Source organism: Lactuca virosa, chromosome 7 (assembly GCF_052849685.1).
Source record: "Lactuca virosa cultivar CGN04683 chromosome 7, Lactuca_virosa_CGN04683_v6, whole genome shotgun sequence".
Classification (NCBI taxonomy): domain Eukaryota; kingdom Viridiplantae; phylum Streptophyta; class Magnoliopsida; order Asterales; family Asteraceae; genus Lactuca; species Lactuca virosa.
Genome location: NC_136432.1, coordinates 150,451,171 through 150,477,827, shown reverse-complemented (window position 1 = coordinate 150,477,827; position 26,657 = coordinate 150,451,171).

The following is a 26,657-nucleotide window of genomic DNA, read 5'->3' as shown; positions in this document are numbered from 1 at the left end:
CATGAAGAATTCCATTTTTTGCACAGAACTCAACATAAGGAGAAACATATTCTCCACCCATATCACTTCTAAATACTTTAATGCTCTTGTTGAGTTGATTCTCAACTTCATTTTTGTACAAGATAAAATTGCCTATTGCTTCATCTTTACTCTTAAGTAAATACATGTAACAATGTTTCGCGCTATCATCGATGAACGTAATGAAGTATTTGTTCCCACATTGCATGGGAATTTATTTTAAATCACACACATCAGTGTGAATTAAATCAAGAGGTTCGGTGTTTCTTTTAATTGTTTTGAAAGATATTCTAGTTTGTTTGGCTTCAACACATGTGGGACATTTGTGATTTTAGTCAATATTAATTTTTGGTATGTAGTCTAGTTTAATTAATCATTTAATAGAATTGTAATTTACATGTCCTAAGCGACCATGCCAAACATTTGAACACTCAAGCAAATAAGCAGAACTGGAACTTGCTTTATTCATTTTGCTTGTCACCATTACATTCAATTTGAACATGCCATTGAAGGCATATCCTTTCCCCACACACATACCATTCTTGTGTTGGATAAGGTGTCTAAGTACATAACTATTTCTGATATGTACTTGACCCGGTTTGACATGGTCCATTGGGGTTGCATGGCATCATGCATTTGGATAGACTAAAATGAGAGAAATAACACTTATGGTTTATTAATATATTATAAGTTCTAATATATTAATAATATTATTTGAATTAGTATTGATCAAGAATTAATTTGGAATTAATTAAGTGATCAAAAGAAGACTAATTAAATATATGGGTTGATTGTGTAAATCATTCATACTTGTATAGTGGGCTAATGCTCTATGAATTATCAAGTTGGGCAAAAACCCATAGGATGCTCCATGGTGGTTATAGAACCCATGGGTCATGGAAATGAAAGGTCATGAAAATTAGGGTTTACATGGTGTAACCCTAATTGTAACACACTATATAAGGATCAACATGTTCACCAAAATCGGCCACTTAAGCAAGAGTGAGAGGGCATAGCCGATTTCTAAGTGTGTGGCATTTCTCTCAAGTCATTCCAAAAGCATTTGGTGTTGTGTGAAACATTTGAGGCATCACACTTGGGGTGCTAGGCTCACAAGGTTTCAAGGAATCCAAACTACGACAAGGTATGTTTTTCTAGCTAACTTTTTTGTTCAAAAGTTCCCCATGTATGCTAGATAGGATTATGAACCTTGGAAAAATCATTTTGCATGTATCTTAGTCAAACATAGATCCAAGGTTTCTAGGGTTGCATGTACACCTTAGGAGTGTTAAAATGCTCAAAACCCTACAGTGGTATCAGAGCCTAGGCTTGTTTGTTTGATACTTGATGCAAAATAGTGAAAAAAGTCGAAATTCTTGCTGTCTGCACAGGGAACTCGCCGAGTCCATGGAGGGACTCGACGAGTCCAAGCCTATATTCAACCAACTCGGCGAGTCAGTTCTTGCACTCGACGAGTTGGTCAGGCAGAGTGCATATTTTTGACTTTTGCTGCTGGAAATGGACTAGAAACATTACCGTAAACTGTTTTGGTGTTTTAAAACTTGTTTTAGATGGTGTAATGGTTGTTCTAATCCATTTACAATGGCTAATATCAAAATTCCATGTTTATATGTGTTCATATGTTCTTGAAATTTTGATATGAATATTCATGTTCTTATGAGTTCTTGTTAGATCATAGGAATTGTGTGCTATTGATTGGTAGTTAATTCATGATCATGATGTGTTTTAATGGAGTCCATAACTTGTCCTCAAGTTATGGATAACCAAAAGTCACTTTGTAATAAATCCATTAAAATAACACATAAGTTACAAAAATGAAGAGTCTTCATTTTTAATAAACAATAACTCATAAGTTATGAATTGAAAGGTTTTGTAAAGTTACAAAACTTGCCCTCAAGTTTTGGAACATGTAAAGTCATCTAGTAAACTTTAGTTCCAGCCCCTAGAATTTTAAAAGTTAAAATTCAACCCTTATACTTTATAATATTATAAGTTAATAATATATATATATATATATATATATATATATATATATATATATATATATATATATATATATATATATATATATATATATATAAGATCAAGTCGTTTTACCGTTAGTAGGCCTCATTCACGAAGCTGGTCTATAAGGGAGGTATAAGGTTGTTGCCTATAAAATGGCAGCTTAATGGGTGTCCACTCTCACCCACCGCTTCCTTGATCGGTGGAGGGTCGTTAGCCGAATGGGTAGGACAATGACTTAAATTTCTCATTAAAAGTATAATGATTATTATAAAGTAACTAAATGTTTTTATAAATTCCCAATCTTAGTTACTTTAGGAAAATGTGAATAAGGTGCTAACCCATGAAATTACACTTTGCACTTTGATTAAGTCGTTAGTGGAGCGTGTGTGGTTAACCGGCACACTAACTTGGACTTAACAAGGTAGGGAAAAGGGTGACTTAAGGTTTTTCATAGGTCGGTGGAGCGTGTGTGGTTAACCGGCACATCGATTGAGTGAAAAACATTAAGGGTGCCAAGTAATTTGCATGGTTACTTCACACCTTGTTTTGTGATCCTCGGTATCCCAGTCACAAAACCTGAAGGGCACACTCAAGATTGAAACATGCCATTGAAAAGTTCAATGAATCTCAAAAGAATCTAGGAGTTTCTAAAAACCAAATAATTTATATTTCGTTTTCATGGTGGAAATTGGTGAATCGTCATTCACCTACCTTTCAAATATGTTATAACTTGGATTACGGCATCCCTCTTCTAAGTTATAACATATTGTGATTGGATCCTAGCCTTAATATTACATTTGGGTGTTTTATTAAGGACTATCTTTATATCTAATCTAAACTTGTTCTCTTCTTTTCTCAGATGTCAACCAACAATACTGCTTCTGGCTCAAACCCTATCGACTCCTTCTCTCTCATGAACCTTTGTGGGAGACTCATCTTTGATGGATCCAACTTTATGGATTGGATCAGAAACATCAGGATGGTCACTCGGTATGAGAACAAAGAATATGTTCTCGACAAGGAGCTTAAGGAACTTGAGTCGTCTGCTACTCCTGAGGAGATCGCTGAATATGAGGCACATGAAAGAGATGCTACGAAAGTGGCATGCATCATGTTGGCCACTATGACAGCCGAGCTCCAAAAGTCCTATGAGGACTACTATCCTTTTGAGATGCACCGGGATTTGATGGACCGCTGCCATCAGAGTGCTCGTCAAGAGCGATATGAAATCATCTCCTCCATGATAACAACCCGAATGAAGGATGGTGAACCCATCACGGTTCACATGCAAAGAATGCAAAGGTATGTGGACCGTTTGCTGAAACTGAATGTGAACATCCCCGAGGAGTTAGCAATAGATATCATTTTGCACTCCTTACCATCGTGTTATGATCAATTCCACATGACATACCACATGAACAAGGAGGAAGATACACTCAGCAAACTTCAAGGACTCCTAAAGACCGTTGAAATAGGTCTTAAAGGTAAGTCGGTTGTTACCACTCCTACTCCAAACTCCGCCCCTGTCCTGACAATCGGGAAAAGTAGAGGGAAAAAGAGGAAGAGCCCTTCGAAGGGTACCAAGGGTAAGACCCTTGATGGCTCCTCTTTAAGTGGAACCAAGAAAGGTTTCGTCACTCCTTCTTCTGACCCAAAAGAGGCTGAATGCTTCTATTGCCATGAAAAGTCGCATTAGAAGCAGAACTGCCCAAAGTACCAGCAAGATATTAAGGATGGGAAAGTGAAACCCACCCATGAAGGTATTTACACAATATTGTCTAATAACTCACCCTATTCTAACTCTTGGGTCCTTGATACAGGATGTGGAATTCACATATGTTCTGATTTGCAGGGACTAAGAAGAAGTGAGAATGTGGAGCATGGAAAGATAAACTTGATCATGAGGAATAGGAAAGCTTCACCTGTCACCAAGATTGGAGTTTATTCTTTGTTGCTAAGTAGTGGGTTTACATTAGATTTGAATAAATGTTGTTACTCGCCTGAAATGGCAAGAAATATTATTTCCTTTCATGCTTTGTACAAACGAGGGTTTACCTTTTCTTTTGATAATGAAGTTGGTGGAATAAATGCTTTCTTTAATAATGTTCTTTATTTTAAAGCATTACCTTGTGATGGTGTGTATGAAGCTGTGTCTGTTGTAGATAACCTAGGAAACAATGTGTTGTGCATTGATTCTTCTAATAATAACTTGGATAAAGCATCATTATGGCATTGTCGTCTTGGACATGTAAGCAGGAAACGCATAGGCCAACTCCAAAAGGATGGAGTCTTGGAGTCATTTGACCTAAAGTCAGATGATAGTTGTGAATCATGCTTACTTGGAAAAATGACAAAGTCACCCTTTACTGGCTCTTGTGCAAGGGCTGAAGGTTTGTTGGATCTAGTGCACACAGATGTGTGTGGACCCTTCAAAACTGCCACAAGGGATGCTAATCGTTATTATGTGACTTTTACAGATGATTATAGTAGATATGGATATGTCTACTTAATCAAGCATAAGTCAGAGACTTTTGACAGGTTTAAAGAGTTTAAACAAGAAGTCGAGAATCAATTGGGCAGGAACGTTAAGATGCTTCGATCCGATCGAGGTGGTGAGTACCTTAGCACAGAGTTCCTCGACTATCTTAGGGAATGTGGGATTGTCTCACAATTGACACCTCCCAGGACACCACAGTTGAATGGTGTGGCAGAGAGGCGTAATCGAACCTTGTTGGATATGGTTCGTTCCATGATGAGTTAAGCTTCGCTACCAATCTCATTCTGGGGTTATGCCTTAGAGACTGCCGCCCATATCCTTAATCTAGTCCCTACAAAGAAAGTTGCCAAAACTCCTCATGAGATGTGGACTGGAATAGTTCCTAATCTAGACCACATCAAGATTTGGGGTTGCGAGGCTTTCGTGAGGCGTGTGACTCACGATAAGCTCGAACCTTGAAGTGAGAGGTGTATTTTCATCGGCTACCCACAGAAATCCTTTGGTTACATCTTCTACAGACCCAGTGAGAATGTGGTCTTTGTAGCAAGGAGGGGTGTCTTTCGAGAGAGAGAGAGTTCATAAGCCAAGGAAACAGTGGGAGGCAAATTGATCTTGAAGAAATTCAAGAGTCAAGTGGTGAAGGAACTTCAAACCCTAGCAGTCAACCTGAGGAGGAAACTCCTATTGATCCAATTGACGAGTCTGTACCTCTGAGGCGTTCCACAAGGGTTAGGAATGCACCTGAGCACTACTATGGTTTCCATATTACTGCGGAGGGTGAGACACTTATCAGTGATGAGACACTGGTAAGTCTGGATGAACCTAACAACTATGTGGAAGCCATGGCAGGCCCCGAGTCTGCTAAATGGAAAGAGGCAATGGACAGCGAGATTCAGTCCATGTATGACAATCAAGTTTGGAACTTGGTTGACAATGTACCAGGTCGTAAGACAGTTGGGTGAAAATGGATCTTCAAGAAGAAGACCGACATGGATGGTAATGTACACATATATAAGGCGCGACTGGTTGCAAACGGCTTTTATCAAACTCCGAGAGTTGATTATGATGAGACTTTTTCACCAGTAGCAAAGATTAAGTCCATTAGGGTCCTGTTAGCCATCGCTGCATTTCATGATTATGAAATATGGCAAATGGATGTCAAAACCGCTTTCCTTAATGGAAAGTTGGCTGAGGATGTTTACATGTGTCAGCCAGAGGGTTTTGTCTGTACAAAATACCCTAATAGAGTGTGTAAGCTTGAGAAATCCATCTATGGATTGAAACAAGCACCTCGCAGATGGAATCTTTGCTTCGATGAGAAAGTCAAAGAGTTTGGCTTTTCGAGGAGTGAAGATGAATCTTGTGTATATGTCAAGGCTAGTGGGAGTACAGTCAGCTTTTTGGTACTGTATGTGGATGACATACTAGTCATAGGAAATGACATCCCAACTCTGCAGGAAGTTAAGTCCTGGCTTGGGAAGTGTTTTGCTATGAAGGACATTGGAGAAGCTGCCTATATCCTAGGGATAAGGATTCTGAGAGACCGGAGTAAAAGACTAATTGGACTTAGTCACAGTACCTATTTGGATAAGGTGCTGAAGAGATTCAGCGTGCAAGATTCCAAGAAAGGAGAGTTACCCATCCAGAGTAACGACAGATTGAGTAAGACTCAGAGCCCGAGTACCAAGGCTGAGATAGCAGAAATGAGTCGAGTACCTTATGCTTCTGCTGTAGGCTCGATCATGTATGCTATGACTTGTACTCGTCCTGATGTGGCCTTTTCCTTGAGCATGGTCTGCAGATATCAGGGGAACCCTGGCAAGGCTCACTGGACCATGGTAAAGAATATCCTCAAGTACCTGCGGAGGACTAAGGACTGGGTCCTTACCCTCGGTGGGAGTGATGACTTGAGAGTCGTAGGGTATAGTGATGCTAACTTTCAGACTGATAGGGATAATTTTCGCTCTCAGTCAGGCTGGGTCTTTACCTTAAACGGAGGAGCAATTACTTGGAAAAGTTCGAAGCAGGAGACAGTGGCTGATTCAACTTGCGAATCAGAGTATATAGCAGCAAGCGAGGCAGCAAAGGAGGCAATATGGCTGAAGAACTTCATTGGAGACCTTGGAGTTGTACCAACTATAAAGGAGCCTATGGAAATTTTATGTGATAGTGAAAGTGCAGTTGCCTTAGCGAAAGAACCAAGGGATCATGGAAGATCTAGACACATCGATAGAAAATACCATTTCATCAGACATCGAATAGAAGAAGGACTCCTCATGGCAAAGAGGGTATCATCAGATGAGAACCCGACAGATCCCCTCACGAAGGGACTGGGTAGGGTTAAGTATCTCCAGCATGCGATGTGCATAGGGCTGAAGGATGATATTAGTTTTAGTAGTTAGATAACTTTGAAATGTGTAAAGTGTAATTTCCATTTGATGATGAATAAAAGGTGTATTTATTTATGAGTAAAGTGTTGCTATCTTTTGTCAATCGTTTACTATCGTTTCATTTTGCATGTTTTGACTTCCAGAATAATTATGTTCAGTATATCATATTATTCAAAATCTCCACAGTCGGTCATATGTTGGAAGTAGGTATGAATCAAGACTGTCATGAGTTGGTTGTAGAGGTCTTAGATGTTGGACATGGCTACAACACTCATGAGTGCTCATAAGTTCTGAGTATTGGATTCAACCCACGCTCACTGGTATCACTTCATGGAATTTATCTCGAGTGATCGTGAGACGGTAATATCATATAAGTCTTCAAACCTAGAGATATGACTTGTTGCCTATGAGTTGGTTATGCATTGATCGTATGAAAACACATTGGTAACTCGATGTTATAAAGCGTGCTTTTGTGTGTGATTCAACAAGTAGTAGAACAAGCATATGAGTCGAAGTTTATCTGTTCCTTCTCGGATTAGAAGCGATATCTGGGCCCCTCGATGATTTTGTGTTGACCCATGTACCGGGCCCGATCAGAACTAAGTTGATGTGTTCAATTAAGTTCTATGTCAAACAAATCGGAAATCGAGAAACAAACTGCTGGATAATAAGTAAGACACTGTTCCATGTATTTGTCCGGCTGATATCTAGAACAGAGGATTATATGATCACTTGTCTTAAATGGCGTATCATCATCATCTCAGTTCCGAGAGACCTTGAAAGAGCTACGATTGCTGATCGGTTCCTAAAGTCATACTTGCAGTTATAGTTATTAGACTTATCCAAGTGGGAGACTGTTGGATAAGGTGTCTAAGTCCATAACTATTTCTGGTATGTACTTGACCCGGTTTGGCATGGTCCATTTGGGTTGCATGGCATCATGCATTTGGATAGACTAAAATAAGAGAAATAACACTTATGGTTTATTAATATATTATAAGTTCTAATATATTAATAATATTATTTAATTAGTATTGATCAAGAATTAATTTGGAATTAATTAAGTGATCAAAAGAAGACTAATTAAATATATGGGTTGATTGTGTAAATCACTCATACTTGTATAGTGGGCTAATGCTCCATGGATTATCAAGTTGGGCTAAAACCCATAGGATGCTCCATGGTGGTTATAGAACCCATGGGTCATGGAAATGAAAGGTCATGACAATTAGGGTTTACATGGTGTAACCCTAATTGTAACACACTATATAAGGATCAAAATGTTCACCAAAATCGGCCAATTAAGCAAGAGAGAGAGAGGACATAGCCGATTTCTAAGTGTGTGACATTTCTCTCAAGTCATTCCAAAAGAATTTGGTGTTGTGTGAAACATTTAAGGCATCACACTTGGGGTGCTAGGCTCACAAGGTTTCAAGGAATCCAAACTACTACAAGGTATGTTTTTCTAGATAACTTTTATGTTCAAAAGTTCCCCATGTATGCTAGATAGGATTATGAACCTCGGAAAAATCATTTTGCATGTATCTTAGTCAAACATAGATCCAAGGTTTCTAGGGTTGCATGTACACCTTAGGAGTGTTAGAATGATCAAAACCCTACATCTTGGACAAAACAAACTTGTCAGACTCAAACACAAGCTTAAAACCAAACTGATTCAACAAACCACCCGACACTAGATTTTTACGAAGTTCAGGAACATACAAAATATCCCTAAGTTTCACATCTTTCCCCGAAGTCCTTTTTAGAATGATATCCCCAACACCTTTGATATCTGCAGTGCTTTTCACAATCTTCAACTTCCTTGTAGGTGTTGAAAACACTCTTATCATGACACACATGACGAGTAGCCCCCGTGTCAATCCACCACTCCTTTGAACTTGTGTTCATGAGATTCACCTCAAAGACCATAGCTGTGAGATCAGTTATCATGATCACCAACTCCATGTTATCATCCACCATGTTTTCTTGACAGTTTTAATGCTTAGGTTGCGGGCACTCCAAAGCCTTGTGACCCGGTTGACCATAATTGTAGCACTTGAACTTCTTCTTGAAAGTTCCTGCCTTGGGGCCTAAGTTTTTGCCCTTTGTTTTCCCTTTGTGAGGTCCCTTGACTTTGCTCTTGGAAGTTTGACCAGCTTCCACCATATGAACCTTAGAAGATTCAACTTCACTGCCTTTCTTCAAAGCCATTCGATTGTCTTCTTCAATGCGAAAACGTACCATATGTTCCTCCCCAAACATCTCCTTTCGCTTATGCTTAAGGTAGTTTTTGAAGTCTATCCAACCTGGAGGAATCTTTTCAACCATTGATGCAACTTGGAAAGACTCATTAAGGTCCACCCCTTCTGCATTGTTAGCATTTATAATGACCTGAAGGGCTTGGACTTGACTCATAACAAATTTTGAGTCAACCATTTTGTATTCCAAGAACTTAGCAACAACATGTTCTTGGTACCATCATCTTCTGTCTTATACTACCTTTCCAAAGACTCCCATAGTTCCTTAGCAGCTGCAACTTTACAATAGACATTATAAAGTGCATCAGTTAGCCCATTCAACACATAGTTACGACACAAAAATTCAGAATCCTTCCAAGCATCCACTGCATTCACAGACTGAACATCAGCCTGTCCCTCAACAATTACGGGAACAGTTTCTGTTAGGAAACAAGCCATGTTCAAGGTGGTCAAGTAGAAGTTCCAGTAGGTGTACCAGCAACAGTAGGAGTTCCAATAGTAACAGGAGTTCCGGTCATTCTAAAAGAATCGCAATGACAGTTAAATTGATTACGGGACAAATCGACACACAATCAATTTAGAATAAAAAGAACTGAAAACGAAAAATAAAGAACAAAGTAAAATCTGTTTAAGACTGTTAATTTAGGACTTCATTTTCTTCTTTGAATATTCCTGTAAGAAAAGGTTAGAAATAAACGCAGTTGCTGAGGCTCGATTTGGACTCGATTCCCTTAAACAGATTCGTCATCTGTTCCCAGGGTGTGTACTGCCAGATATATCCACTTTCCTGAAAGAATCGTCAGAAGTAGGTGTACAGAGAAGGAGGAGGAAGAAGATTATTTTCATTCGTATGATGAATGAGACAGCGGAGGTCTCCTTTTATATTTAAACAAGTAACAACAACAAATCAACCATCATTAAGGAATTGATTGAGAGATTAAATGCCAATAAATACCCTTAAATACATAATTAATGCATCAGTTACAAAATTCAAACTAGGGACCAAAACTGTCAAGTTTAGCAGAAAACAACGGTTACACGAGCCCGAGTTTTCGGAGCTGCATTCGTGTCCGCAGGTCGCGCCCATGCACAAGTTCATGATTTTGGTCTACAAAATCCAAGATTTGCACCCCTTGTGCCCGGATAGGACTTGAAGTAAAACCATAGACACAAGCTTGTAAGCCTTTCATGCATTCAAGCTTATAAACTTAGTTGAGTTTGGTCTTTTTACCAATGTGGGACTCCTTCCCACATTCATCTCTTTTGCTAACTTTATTCTCAAATACCCATCTTTGAGTATCGATATTTCATTCACATATACTACGTTTTTGACATATAATATATCGTTTCGAAGTTCTCACGGAGAAGAACACAAACCCACATAGAGTTATATATATACAATATATATATATATATATATATATATATATATATATATATATATATATATATATATATATATATATATATGTGTGTGTATGTGTCCAAAGTTAGTAAAAATATAAATGTTTATACAAAATTTTCCAATAATAAAGTGATAACTAATACATCACCTTATACACCACTTGTAACTTTGAACTCTTAGAAATTGGTTGTATCGAAAGATGGTGCCCACAATCACAAGAAGTTGGTAATATTACTATTAATCGTAGTGTCCTTTTGGGTTACACACAAGAACAAATACAAGTAACATTACTTAGAGAATAATTATAAGGATCAGGTTTGTTAATTAATTAAGTCTTTATTTAATTAATTGAAACTTGTAGATCTAGGAGGGCGTAAGTGTAAGATCCGAAAGTCGAATAATTACCAAAGATATGGATAATTATTTAGTGACTAAGTAATTATATATTAGGGTTTAAATCCTTCCTTTATAAATAGAGGCCCCCAGAACTGCATTTGAAAGCTAATGCAATTCTGTGCAAAAACCTTGGAAATTTCAATGGTTCTCTCCCTTCTCGAAAACCCTAAACCCTAGGCCTTATGTGCCGCGTAAGTCCATTTACATGACCAAGTAATCATCCCTTGGGGTTTAAATCCTTTCCCGATAAGTAGAGGCCCATAGACCCAAATTTGAGAGCTGATTGAATTCTATGCAAAAACCCTAAAAATCTCGTTGGTCCTCTCCTTTCTTGAAAACCCTCAATCTCATGACTTATGCGCCATGTAAGTCCATTCATGTGCCTTATAAATCTCCCAAAAACCTTTATCATATTGGGTTCATGTCGATAATTATTTGTGGTTCTGGTGTTGCTAATTTGCGACTTGGATGTGATCATAGAAGAAGGATTAAGCTTTGGATCATCCCAATTCGATAAACTGGTGAGATATCGTTGATTTATTTGTTGCTTAGGTTAGTTGAACATGGATCCATATCTTAGGTTTATGTGTTATTATTTTGTTATTTGATTGCTTTTGTTGTGCGCGTTTGTGACCAAAGATCTTCATGACCCAATAATGGTATTAGAGCCACTTGTTCATGTTTAATGTACACGATTTCTATTATTTCTATGTTACCCAATTTACATGTTAGTAATATGATTAGATCAAATTTGAAAAGGGTTTAAACTTTTTCAAATTGCTTAAGAAATATACTGAAATCAAAATTAGGTATTCTGTTTTTGCGATTACACTGTGCGTGGGAACCCTAACGCGACATGTAAGCGCCATGATCATCAAAACCCTAATCTGTTTTGTAAGACACAGTGCGTAGGGTTCCCTACGCGGCACATTGGTCACTATTCACATATTGTATTTTTCGTTTTCCAGTTTTTGGTATGTTTTGGTCACTCTTACGTATTAGACCGAATCTCATGTAAATTTGTTGGTTTTACCAAAGTAGATATAAGTTTTACTTGATTATTTTAATTGTTTAATTTCAAATTGTTAATTAACTCATAGATTAAGACTTTATTCTTTTAATGATTTATTGTATGTGAGATCATAAAATAATTGTATTGTGCTATTTGTTTTTTTTAAGTGAAAACGCCTGAAGTATACAGACCACATATGCAATCTTATTCAACGGAAGAGGTGGACCAAACCGCTGCAACATGTAACAAGAAGTATGTTATTTTAATGTCAGCAGGTTGATGTAAAAAACAAAAATTAATCATATAATAGTTAACACTGATTCTAAATCAAAATTTTATTTAGTTTAATCATATGCAAATCAAATATAAAGATCATTGTCATGATGTGATTTTTAAAGATGTTTATATAAAATAATTAAACATAATATTTGCTAAATAACAATAAATAAATAGTTAATTTAGTGAGCAACATGTTCATTTTGTTAAGTTTTCGAAGACGATGATTATTTTTCCGCTTAGATTGAATAAATTTGGTAATTTTAGCGATTAAGTTTATAATTTATTAATATTTGGTTATAGACAATGTAGCACTAAACAAATATTTATATGAAATTTAATAATTGGTTTTGAAATTATTTAAAATATACTCAAATTGTTTATAATATATTTCATAATATTATTAATATAATAAACATGTTGTTAATTTTTTTTAAAAAAAATCTATGTTGAATAATATAACTTAAAGTAGGGTGGGAAATGGTTTGAAGATGAGAGTCTAGTGCTGCGCCACGCATCACACGCGTAACAGTTTTTAAGTCAGAAGTCTGCTAAAAAAACAAACAGCTACAAAAGGTCAAGTGTTGCGGCACAAACGGTCAGAAGGTTTTTTTCCTAAAAAACAAACATCCCTATTGTTTGAATTGTATGGATCCGCTACACCATACCTCGACTTGTCATATGTGTTTTTTGTTTTAGTTTTACTTTTGGTCTTTGTGACCTTTCTTAGTTTTCTATTTTGTAATTTGTAATCTTTCTTTTAAAGGTAAAATTATATTTAAGATCTTAGTAAAGTATAATTGAAAAATATAATGTTGTGAGGATCAAAGACCAAGTGAAGTAATTTAGAGTTTCGAGTTCCATGGAGTTCAAGGTGGCACCAAACTTTGTTGGCTAATTGAGTGGAGGCTTTAAAGAGTCCATTTTTTAGTTAGTATAGCTTATCTCTTCTTTGATGGGTCAAAGGGGAGACACATATGATCAAAGATGGTGGTGTCATTATTTGCACTTGTTATGTGTATGATTGTATGTTTATTATTTCCATGTTTATTTGTGTTCGAAATTGATGCCTTCAAAAGTTAAAATGTTTTAACTAAAATAAAACTTTTGAAGCATGAAGTGACCCTCTACAACTTAGGAGAAATGGTTAAATGCTTTGTGTTATGCGAAGTTGTTACAATGTTGATACGAAGATCCGATTGAGAAGTTGATGCGAAGATTACAAGACCTTTGTCGTTTTGTTCACCGAAGATAGAAGTACTTTTTGGTTGGTTTTCATACCATATCTCTTTGATAGATTATGTCAGTAAAAGCGTGGGAGGTATGGCTATATGTACGCCATACCATGGCATGGTCTGGTACGTAGAATGTACTCTACCTATCTATAAATGGAGAGCGTTTATAGTATTCAAAAGAGTGTCTAGATCCATCTTATAATCGAAACATTATCTGAATACATGTCTCTTTTATCTATTATTGATTATGTTGTACATCACTTATTAACTTGAAACTTGCAAGCAAGCTTAGTTAAGATTTAACTAAGTATTTCATTAATTGCTTTATGTTCATATTGTCACTGTTGTTCTTATACTTCCTTATAAATGTCTCACTATTCCTCATCTTAAATTATTGTTGAGCTTAACAAAGATCCATTGAGATTAATTTCTTTGATCAACATAATATTTTATCCGCAAGGTTCTTCTCTCAACAATTGGTATCAGAGCCATAGTGATTGTTTTTTTTTCCTGAAAACATTAATCATGTTCTTTTAGAAAAATTCTCTGATTTAAAAGGCTTGCTATACCACTTAGCTCATCTTTCTAAAATATTACAAAAGTACGGCACAACATTACTCTTTAAACATATCTAACGTTGTTAGAGGTTCTAATAGAGCTCTAATACATGCTGCAAGTGAGTACCATCACTACTCTCAAAGAATGTAAAGGTATCTAAAAAGACTTGGCAAAGACATTTGGAGATCTTTTGAGGAAGGAAATCATGTTCTGATCCTCACTCCTATCACTATGAAAATCAAATAGAACTTGGTGGATGAGCCACTATGTCCAAACCCACTATTAGTGATATCTACAAAATGGAAACCGATGGGATCTCTTTTTTGTACGTAACTTATGGAGTACCACCTAACATATATAATCTCATCATTATATGTTGATCTGCAAGGGATATCTAGGTGATTCATAAGATAAGAAGTTGACTACTACGTTGAATGACTTCAACTAATTCAAAGATCTTTCTAAAAAAAGTCTTGATGATTCCTTTAAAAGATTCAACTTGATCATTACCAGACTCTCAAAAACAGGTACCATTCGAAGTAATCATGAACCTAATCTATTGTTTCTAATGTTGAATCTATATGACCAAGAATCATTATTGAGTGATATTTCTAATAATATATGATCATATAGGGTCACACCCTTATCAAGTTGACACATTTTGTATATTTATTATTAATATTTTTATTAATAAATAATATCAATTCTTGTATTTAATTAGGGAATAATTATTGTTTTGTGAAAATAATAATTATAAGAGAGTATAACTCGTTATTATTTCATATGGTATGAATTAATAAGTCATGCACAACCTTTTGGATTAGTTGGATATTTTTTCTTTTACCTAAAGACAAACTTTATATTTTATAAAGTTTGAGTTTATAAAATTTAATCTATCCTTCTCTTTTCAATCCTGTCGGCCGAAAGTAAGACAGATATGGAAGGTTTCTTGTTGACCTCCCTCCCTTGTTCCCCATGCCTCTAAAGTAAGGTCATTACTTTAGATTATAATATGAGGTTGTTTTTACTTTTTCATAGGTATATAATAGAGTGTTTTGCATGAGTTTTTGGCTAGTTTTCACTAGTTATTCTACAATTTCTCTCTATAGTCGAAACCTCTCCCCTCTTCCTCTTCTTGTTGTCTTTTGAAGATTGTTGCAATATTAGAAGTTTTCTTTAGTTTTCTCCTTTAGTGCTTATTTGAGTTAAGCACTTAAAGGTTTAAGATACTCAATAATAAAAGAATGAACTAGCATTACAAGTGCCTTACTCTTGATGGTGGATACACATAGAGAAATTCTACTCTTGAATTTTTTGCTATCTTCATTAACACCCCAAAGCCAAGTAGGGTCAAAGGCTTGAAAGGTTGTCATTCTAAAAACTCTTTGGTTGTTTTATTTCATTCTAACCTCTATAAATGGATCCTTGATGGTTTGGTTTTGTTATAAACTAAAAGTAAACTTGTTATTTTTTCAATACTTCCGTTGCTATTTTTGTGAAAAACAAATTTATATTTTGTATCAAAACTCATCAGTGGTATCAGTTCCATCTTTTATAATTTAGAATGATTTTGATGTTTGATAATCTTTGGTTTTGGAAAACAAGCATGAATTTCTTTTGGTTAAAAAAAATTCATATTTGTCTTCTTTGACAACTTCTTGGTTAAAATGTTTATTTTTATATATAACCATTTTTCATGCATTTTGATTTTATAAAAGTTATTTTAGAAAAAAAGTAGTTGTTTGTTATTATATTTGATATGTTGCTGTGTATAAACAAGCCATTTGGATCGTTGTGTTGTGTTTGGTTGATATTTTTATTTATTTATAAGACGTAATGGATAATTATATATTTTTTCATTTGTTGATTTGTTGCAATAAATTAGTTAGACTAGTTGTATTTCTTTTTAAATGTAACAATATGAAGAAATGACCTTTTTTAATATAACTTAACCACTTGAGACTATAATCCCAACCATGATGTCACACCCTCAAACCGGAACGGCGGAAACGTTCGGGGGCAGAGAACGTCATGTAAAATATCACAACAAATGTATAATAGTAATCAAAGCAACAACAACCATTATATTAATAATATAAAGTTTACATTGTATTCGATTCACATATGATTGGCTCCAAAAGTAAATAGTAAAACAAAGACTTGTAGCTACGATGCTCCATCTCTCGGACTCTGTGCGTGTACCTGTCTACTAGTTTCCTGAGAATACAAGTGATTTTGAAAGTGTATCAACATTTAAGTTGGTGAGTTCATAAGCATTATGTTTTAGAAAATAAGTTCTTTGTTTCCTTGAAAATGTTCGTGTGTTCCTTCAGAAAATCCTATATTTTCTTAATGATTAATGATAAATAATGTGACCATACTAGTTCCTTCTATGATCACTTAGTGAATTCAAGTTATATATAATCTAGATCGAATGGATAGTTGAATGTGTGAATCTGCCCTAAGCCCACAACCAAACAAGGAACATGAAGTAAGGAGGAAAGCACACATTCCACTGTCTATCGGATCTTCATTATATGTGACCCTATTGTATTCACTAAGTAATCACAGAGTTAACAATAAAGGTCGTTTTATACATGATGAGTGTGTTCCCTTAGAAAATCCTATATTTTCTTAGTAAAATGGAATGTAGTCTTAGGCCTTAAGACCAAAATATATCTGTTTCTTATGCTTAAAGAAAGACATATAACGGTTTAAGTTCGTATAAGTAAAGTGAACAATACTAGTTCATACCATGATTACATAGTGCATACAAGTTATATATAATCAAAGATCGAACGGACAGTCGAATGTGTGGATCTGCCCTAAGCCCACAACCAAACAAGGAACAAGAAGTATGGCGGAAATCACACATTCCACTGCCTATTGGATCTTCATTGTACATAACCCAAACGTATCCACTAAGTATTCACATCAACATGTAATCAATCGTATTTGTATCCAAAAAGTTGAATTGTAAACTATTTGCTTGTCAAATGATGATGTTTATCCTGAAAAATCCTATATTTTCCATAAAATCGAATTGTAGTCTTTAACGTTCTAAGACCGAAAAAGTATAAGTATAAATGTTATACTTAGTTTGATAACCTGTAGTTTTATTAAGTAAAACTAGTTGAAGACGTGATTTCCCTGTAAGCTGGATGTTTTGTTAATACTCTACCATGATTACTTTGTATATACGAGATATATATAGTCAAGATCGAACAGACACCCGATTGGGTGATTCTGCCCTAAGCCCACAACCAAACAAGGAATAGGAAATGAGGCGGAAATCACACATTCCACAATCTGTCGGATAATAACTTTATATAACCCTGATGTATATACGAAGTAATCATATAATTACCACCCCTTTTAAGCTTGGTTGAAATGCATATTGCTACATAAATGAGTCATTGTTTTCGCCATGTGAGTTCTTATAACCATACTAATATGACGGATATCCAGATACGATGTTCTTTAGGCGTCGGTACCGTTAATGATGTTCGTCACCTCAGGCCTGCCGGCCTAGCTGTTGCAAGCATCTTAGGTGCGGGATTGTCAGTCCCGTATAGATCTGTACACAAACTCACGCTCTCCCTCCAGGAGACTCTGGTTCATAAGTGGGGACTTTCGTTGGTACTTAAGTAAGTACGCAAAGCCATGTCTCACAAATCTATTGCCTCAACGAATTCACGAGTAATACGGTGAAAAACCTTTTAATAAATAAATATGAAATTTTTATTTATACCTGTTTACGATAAAAATTGTGGATTGACTCATAAATTATACCTATTATAATTTATATGCTTGTTTTCATATCGTTTTTCCTACTTAGTAAAATAATCTGAAATTTTCATAAACTATACATGTTATAGTTTATATGCATGTAAATTATATAATAAAAACCTCGTTATTTTAACAACTTCAAAAAGTGATAATTTAGCAATAACGTTTATTTAGCATTTTCGCGTAAAGTGTTTATAAAGTAAAAGAGAACGTAATAAATGATTTTTATTTATAAACACAAGATTTCTTGTGTTTTACTTGTATTCCCCCCTAAAACATATAAAAAGTTTGGAAAAGTGTAGGGGTATCAACTCACATGATAAGTGGAGATTTGGGCAGCGCTTCGCTACTTGAAGTTACGAGTTTCTGGTGAAAATCGAGTTCCGCGCGGGCAGAGTTTCGACTGGAAAAGATTATTTTCTAGAGGACTTCAGGGCTCCGGGCTTTCTTGGGGTGTTAGGGGGGTTTCCCTAGGCTTCGGGGGTTTTAGAAGGGCTTAAAAGGGTGTTTAAAGTGAAAGAGAGAATGAAATTTGTAAAGTAATCGGAGAGGCTTCGCATGCTATTTATAGGAGGCTGAGGCCTCGCATTACGCTGGGTGTATTTCGATACGATGGGCGTACTTCGGTATGCACAACATACCTTCGTACGCTGCACGTACGAGATACATGTCCTCTGATCGGGTTCCGAGACTTCGGAGGTGTCAAGGCTACTAACACGCATCGAAGCTAGTCCGAGTACGTGGGGCGTACTCCTTCGAGAATTATTTTTCAAACTTCAAAAATTCGTAACTTTCGCATACGAGCTCCGTCTTTGACGTTCTTTATATCCACGCGTAGGTGAGACCGTGCTCTGCAACTTTCTTTTAGACTCTGTTGGCTAATTTTGAATTTATTTTTAAATTTATATTTTAACAGGCCGGGACAGGAAAAGTCTATTAAAATTTCATAACTTCTTCATCCGACATCTGTTTTTATTTGTCTTTTTACCGTTGGACAACTATTGACGAGATCTTCGATTCTCGTTTAGGTTGTGCCGGCTAAAAATCGCTTGATCTATATTTCGAATTTCGGGCTGTACACTACTATGCCGAATCTTAGAAAAATCATAACTTCCTCATACGAAGTCAGATTTGGACGTTCTTTTTATGCACGCTCTTGATTTAATGTATGTTATAACTTTCGTTTAGATACCTAAGGCTAAAAAACATTTTATTGTAAACTTACCTTTTACGCTATACAACGTTTTGCCGGTTTTGTCGCAGAACTTCGATAGGTTATAACTTCTTCGTTATAACTCAGATTTGGGTATTCTTTATATCTTCAGAATCCTTGTCACGATTACTACCACTTTATTCATACAAATCAAGTTTATCTAACATTTTATTTTTGACGCTTATTTTCATCTTAATTATTTTATATCTTCATTCCTTCAAAACGAGTTACAATGGTTGACCTAGACTATTACATTGTGAATTTACGGGCACATGGTTGAAGTTTGGACCCTGATTGATCTAGAATTTTTCCAGTTGTGACATCATCCCCCCGTTAGAGGGAATTTCGTCCCGAAATTACAATCTCTGAGTGGGACATTAAGGGTTTGGAAAAAGATGTGGATATTTCTATTTCATAGCACCTGAAATTGGTATGGTGAGGACCAAGCCAATCCATGTCGAATGATGACATCGAAACTTCTTATCATAACAGGTGTTAAGCCGATTAGGAAAAAGTGTTTATTAGGGTGATAATGCATTCCATGTGTATGTTTTTAGTGCTTTCAGTTTTATCTTTGTTATTATTACTGCAAATATTTTGTACCGCATTTAGCGAGTACTAGCAGTACGAGTGTTCTGACAATTGAAAATGATGAACTTTCATAATATAATCCCTACCAGGTCCTTCTATAATCGCTTGGTGTATACAAGTCATGTATAATTATGATTGGAAAGACAGTCGACCGAGTGACTGTTCCGTAAATCCACAACCAGACAAGGAACATGAAATAAGGCGGAATCATTCACTCTACGCCTACAAATCTTAATTATAAATGACCCAAATGTATACACTAAGTCATCATAGCTCACTTGCAAGGGTCCTTAGTTTTTATATGAATGATGTGTTTTGTTTGAACGAGAGAGTAATTTATAATTATTTATTAAAAGTTTAAGCTTTAAATATTTTTATTGGGAAAACGTACCGCTGTTCGCAGGGGGTTCCGGGATAGTCTCTCCTACGGTGATCATCATTATTCTTCCATCTTCGCCAGAGTTCCTTGTTATTGGACAATTTCTCTGGAAGTGTCCAGTTTTTCCACACCTGTAATAGGCCTGGCTTACTCCAATGCCGAGGACCTAGGAGATTGGTTGTGCCGGTGCTCTACAGAAACGAGCAGTGTGTCCAGTCCTGTTGCAGTTCTTGCAATGCATCTTCCGGCAAACTCAGGTATGATGAAAGTTACATTTGTTACATTTCGGAAGGTTTCCAACATATCGACTAGCGGGTGCTGGAGTGGCAGGTGTCGTGGCAGCATGAACTGTTGAGAGAAAAACTTGAGTCACAGTTGAACAAACGTTAGAACAAGTGATAATGCGGAATAAAGTTTAACTCAAAGGATCATTAAAGCTCAACAATAATAATAAGTTAGAATTAGAAGTTAGAAAGTTAGATGCAGAAATATAAAAGACAACAAGTATTATATCAAGTATACACTTAAGTTGATTCTTAACAAGGAATGCAATCAGACAAAGTTAGTAAGTGAGATCAAACTTAGTGATTAATTCTAGAAAGACTTGCTCCGAAGAGCGATTTCAAACAGTTGAGATTATATTTAAGTGATAAGTAAGAAGGGAGTAAGATGAGTGATAAGATTCAAGATGAGTAAGAGATGTGTTTCATTCAGAAAGAGAGGACTCTATTTATAGAGTCTCGAAGATTACAAAAAGTCTTATCTGTTAAGAGTTGCCACGCAGGGCACATTGGATTAAAGAAAGTACTTATAGAAAAACAGATATAAGACTAAGACTAAGAGTTGATGACTGCGGTTGCTGATCTTCATTGCGGTGCTGAGTTTGACTGCGTTCCTGAAGACAGCTTCAGATCTCTTTTAAGTTTAAGAGGGTCACTTTTATGTTACAACAATTTCCCCCTAAGTGACCTCTTCAACTTTTCTTTTAAGAGTTGAGCTTGAGGAACTTGATGAGAATCCACCAGAACTTCCTGACTTCCTTAAGCCACGCAATTCTCCTTGAGATTTCAAACTTCACTTCAGCAGTTGTGTGTTTTGATTTGTTGACTGCAGTCTGAGTGATCTCCAATTGCTTCCGGGTCATGCGGTTCATGGCAGTCATTGGGATGAAGTATTTTGTTTCATCATTTTTGTGTTTGAAAATGACTCCAAGATTTGGGAAGTTAGTTGCTCCAAGAGATCTTTCTTGAAAGCCTCCAGTCAGGACATGAGCTGGTTCAAGAGGAGGAAGGTTGAACTTCTGAGCAAGTGCCGGGTGGATGTCCGCATCAATTCTTGCAAAGTCACACACAGTTTCTTTCAGAAAGATACATGCCCTTTCATACGCAATCTGCATCTTTGGGTGTTTTTTAGACTTGTTTTGAAAAACCTTTGCAATCAGGAAGATTTCTTCCGGGTTCATGCAAGGGAAATCAGCTTGGGTTCGGATGTAGTCTAAGTTTCTTCTGGTGAGAGTATATTGAATGAATTCTGCCTTCATGAATTTTTGGGGCTTGTAGTTTTTTACTGCAGTGGGCCTATCATTCGACCAGATTTTCTCAATAGAAGACCCATGCTTGGCATGAAAGCTGTTGAGTCTTTCAAACTCTAAGGGCAACCTTTTATCATCGGGAAGACTGCGGTCAAAGGGTTCAAATACTGTGAAGTATTTTGCATTGGGAGAGATGGGAATGTCCCAATAACCATCATGAGGAGGTTCTGCGTATGTGAGATAAGGCTTGTAATCGTCATCAAGTAATCTTCTGTGCGGATTGACCCAGGAGTTGATGAGGGATTCATCCATTGTAATATCAACGCCATTTTCCCTCCATATCAACTCAGCGAATTTAGCTGATCTCCAGTCAGCTTTCTTCTGTTTGGTAGCGGGAGAGTCGACGGAGTGTTCGGATGACATGTAAGAAGCTAAGTTCTTGAAATGAGGGGGAGTCTCGGGTCGCTCGGGAGAAGGATGAGATTCTTGAATTGGTGTTTGTTGCGGTGGTGACTGATGACTTGGACTCTTTTGAGGACAGGGAACTGGTGTTTTCTTTTGTGGAGATGGCTGCGATGAAGGTTGAGGAGTAGGAACCTTTTCTTGACTGATGGAATGCTGATGACCAAGATTTGTCTTGATGGGAGAGTTTAGGTGTTGGTGCGGATGAGAATGCTGATGAGAGATTTGATCCGAGGTTTGGTCTTCACTTCCCCCTCTTGAGGAAGGAGCAATTGGTACTTCCTCAAGCCATTGCCTAAGACTATCAATCTTTCCACAGACTTCGTAAAATTGAGCCTTTAGAGCATCAGCAAGCTGTTGGTTGTTTGGGATTGCAGGGTTAAAGAGCAATCTGTGAATCTCCTTGGTGAGGTGAAAAATTTCTGGACCATGAAAGTTGGAGGATAATGATCTGCGGAGGCTGTTGATGGTTGTCTGTAGAACCGAATGGCAGATTCATACGCATTGTGCGTTTCTTCAACAACTTTATGGGACTGAGCAGATTGATCCGAAATGATGGTTTGAAGATCAAATTTGATGGAGGATACTTCAGAGATAAGTTTTTCGGCGGTGGTGATGAAATGTTGATGATCAGCCTTGCGATTGTTATCCAATGGCTCGGATGCCCATTTCCACTTTAAAGGAGATGCGTTCTGCAGCAAGACGCTCTCTGGCTTCAAGTCTTTCGATGCGGTCGATGAGAGACTGCGGGCCAGGCAAGTCCTTAGATTGCGGTTGGGAAGATTTCACAGCAGCAAGGATTTGATAAAATTTATCTTGCCAACTTAAGAATTCTTTTCTGGAGACATCTTGCTTCTTTTTCTTCTTCTTCTCCTTGGGCTTGGAAGTGGAATGCTGAGATCCGCTCGACTCTTTTTCTTTATCGAAAATCATCATGACATCTTCTGACTGTTCCGGTTGATTGACTTCTTTCATGTCGAAGTCATCGAAGCCAAAGGTTGGTGCGGAACTGACTTCAATTGCGGTTCCATCATCTTGAGAGTTATTAGCAGCAGTTGTTGGAGGGGGGCTGGATGAACCTGCACCATCTAGATTGGACTGAGCTTTGCGGGTGGTCTCAGCCATTTCATCCATCCAGTTCTGGACCTTTAGAATTGTAGCTACGGTGTTGGCATTGTTTATGGCGTCGACCCAGTATTTGGCTACGGTTTGAATGTCCTGCTGCTTCTGTTGAAGTTGCTTGGTTTGTTGATCTTTTCTTGCTTGAAATGCCATACGGAAAGCAGCATACTTCAGGGCTTCGTATTCTGTGATTGGTTTGTAATGCCTCCAGGAATCATTAGATTCATCACCGTCAAATCCTTGAAAACGCACCGAGTTGTCCCTCGGGTTCACAGATCCTTGCACATTTGTGCTCACTGTGCCTAAACCACCTGGAAAAGATGTAAGCAGAGTAGGATTTCCGGAGCTTTCTTGGTCTCCTTGACCCGTGGTCAAGTTTGGCCTCGACTCCGTTCTGGCATGGGCTGAAGAATCGCCCTGCGGTTGGGTAGGTGTATTGAATGTTTGGATTACAATGTCTAGAATGGAGCGCAACTCCGGTTCTTGAAAGAAATGAAGTCTGGAAGCCCTGTAGACCTTAGGCGAGAAGAACCAATTAGATCCTCTTGGGATCTAGTTGGGGGTGAGTCTCCACGTTGAGATGAAACGAGCACACTTGCTGTGTTCGACTAGCTGGATAGGGTAGTAGCAAATGGGTCTGCAGGGACCCCAAGGACTACGTGAGCCTTTTGAGAGGCTACGGTATCAGTCCGGTCACGCATTTCGCCAGAGGGTTTGGTTTTCCTTTTCTTGAGAATAGCGATAGGAACAGAGTCGAGATCAGAATCATCAGAAGATTGATTGGACTCGGAGTCATCATCTGATGAGACAACCTGTTGGAGTTTTCGCTTCTTAGAGGGTTCTGCTTCCTTGGGAGCTTTGGCTTTCTTGGATGCTTTATGTTTCTTGTGAGTTTCACCTATTGTATGTGTTCTTCCCTTGTTGCGGGGGCCTTGCTTGGCTAAGGCTAACTTCTTTTGCCTTTGAGCTAAGAGTAAATGAGATAAGGTGGTAGAAGATGGAGATACAGATTGCTTTGGATGATTGGGTGCGGTAGAGGGTAATATGTTCTGACTTGGGAGAGGCGGGGTAGAAAGGTATGGGTCAATACCTTCCATAGCCTCAATGTGATCTGTGACTATTTGGGTCTCAAGTCCAACAGTAGTCAAGATGTGAATGGGTAAACGTCTGATTGGTCCAAAGATAGATTGATCTTTAGAAGGAGCATACCTTTTGAGATCGCGTGTGATAAAGAAGTTGATGTCGTTGCCCATACTGATCTTGGCGTATGAATGAAGATCTGAAATGCAGAGTGCCCAAAACATTGCAAAAGTAAGCTCGGTTGGATTTTCCTTTGGAGTCTCCTTAGGGATGTACTGGAGAAAATCATCCCATAGGATTTGACCATAGTTTACATCATGACCCGTGAAGATGCTCCATACGATCTCAAGTAATTTGAGGCCCATGTTGTCTGTGCCTCCGGTTCGTCCAGATAGACTGCGGATCACGAAATGGCACACAAACTGCCATACCGCAGGCAGCTGGTTCTTCTTGAACTCTCCAATACCCTTGATCTGCTTCTGGTATCCCATTTGATACAAAGTGGACGTGATGTCAGTGACACTTGGTGAAAAGAACTTGGTCGAGGGATGCACCAGGAGATTGATCGCAGTAAGAAACTTGTCTTTGGTCAAGATGACCAAAGAATGATCCACCAAGTCCAGATGAACTTCTTGCAGATTATTGAGAGGGCGATGTGCTGAAAATGCACATTTGAACAATGTGGAGATGGGAACCACATCTGTGAATGCGTCGAATGGTCCAAAGAGTGGATGATTGGAGATGAACTTGATCATGAGACGAATCGAGTCATTGTAGGAAGGATGATCATCGAAAATTTCCCTAAAATTGGTATATGCAATTGAAGGCGATTGGTTCCGTGTACCAGAATCAGAACCATTTGGTTGAGCAGAGGCTGATGCTTTTGATTGTTTATTTGAGATTCCTGATTTCACCATTTTGAAAAACTTGAAGAACTTGCAGAAAAACTTGAAGTGCAAGAGGGAAGAAAAGAAGTTGTTCGTCTTTGAGGGATCAGAAAGCGTAAAGCTTTCTTGGAGAGCAAAAGAGGGTTTTTATAGTGGCGGATTTCAAATAATTATTGTTTTTACCCTAAAGAAAAGCGGTTAAGGGTAAAAACCTTTGAGTTTTTTTGATTAATGAAATCATTATCAGCCACAACAACATTTAACTAAAAGTTTTTTTTTGTTAATTTTCAAAAAATGGCATTTAATGAAATGTCAGGCCCAATACCCCATGTCTGAAGAACGTGTGGTGAGTGGCGATAATCCGTTGAATAAAGGTGGAATTTGTAACGAATTTGACATTTTGGGGGTAAGTGGAAAAGACAGTTTAAGGAAAAGTTTTTCTAAAAAGATTTCTTTTATTGGAAACTGTTTTATTTTGGCATCACACCTAAAATAGGTCTGACAAAAGGTTTATTTGAAAAGGAAGAACTGAAACGATCATATGCGACAAAACGAATATTTTTTGAGAATGTTTTTCTTATTTAATGAAGGATCATTAAATAGCACACAATGTTTCAAGAATTTATGAAGTAGTTGAAAGTTCCATCACTGTGATTGCGGTTTGAGTCTCCATTGCGGATTAAGACTCCATTGCGGATGAGTGGTTAGGTAACTACGGTAGAAGAAACTGAGAAGAACACCTGAACAAAATCAGAAATAACAATCAATAAAGGACCCTTGAAATATAGATATGATATATGGTTACGGTATATATAGTATATTGCGGTACATAAAATGTACTACAATACACAAGATATACTGAAACTATGTAAGATAGATATATTTAGTTAGGACCGCAATGGTGACCAAGAGTGGTCTGTGGTACCTATCAATTCAAGAAGAATTTCGGGTCCGTATTCATCATTCCTAACATTTGTAAGAAACTGTTGAGTTTTGTAGAGTCAAGTGCCTTTGTGAATACATCAGCAATCTCTTCATGAGTATGAACAAAAATTAGTTCAATGTTACCTTTCAGAATGTGGTAATTAATGAAGTGGTACCGTAGTTCAATATTCTTCGTCTTAGAGTGATGAATAGGATTATGAGAAATCGCTATGGTACTCTCTGAGTCACAGTAAATCGGTATCCGCAGCATTCTGTATTCGTAGTCCATAAGTTGCGTTTTCATCCACAAGACTTGTGAGCAACAACTGGCTGCTGCCACATATTCAGCTTCTGCGGTAAACAGTGAGACACAACTTTGTTTCCTTGATAACCAGCTGACGAGTCTTCCACCAAGAAATTAACATCCACTGGAAGTGCTTTTTCTATCCAATCTACATCCAGCATGATCCGCATCAGTGAATGCTTGTAGGCTGAAGTTGTTTCCTGTGGGATACCAGAGGCCTAGAGACTTGCTGCCCTTTAAGTATCTGAGAATCTGCTTGGCTGCAGTCATATGAGATACTTTCGGATTGGCTTGGTATCTTG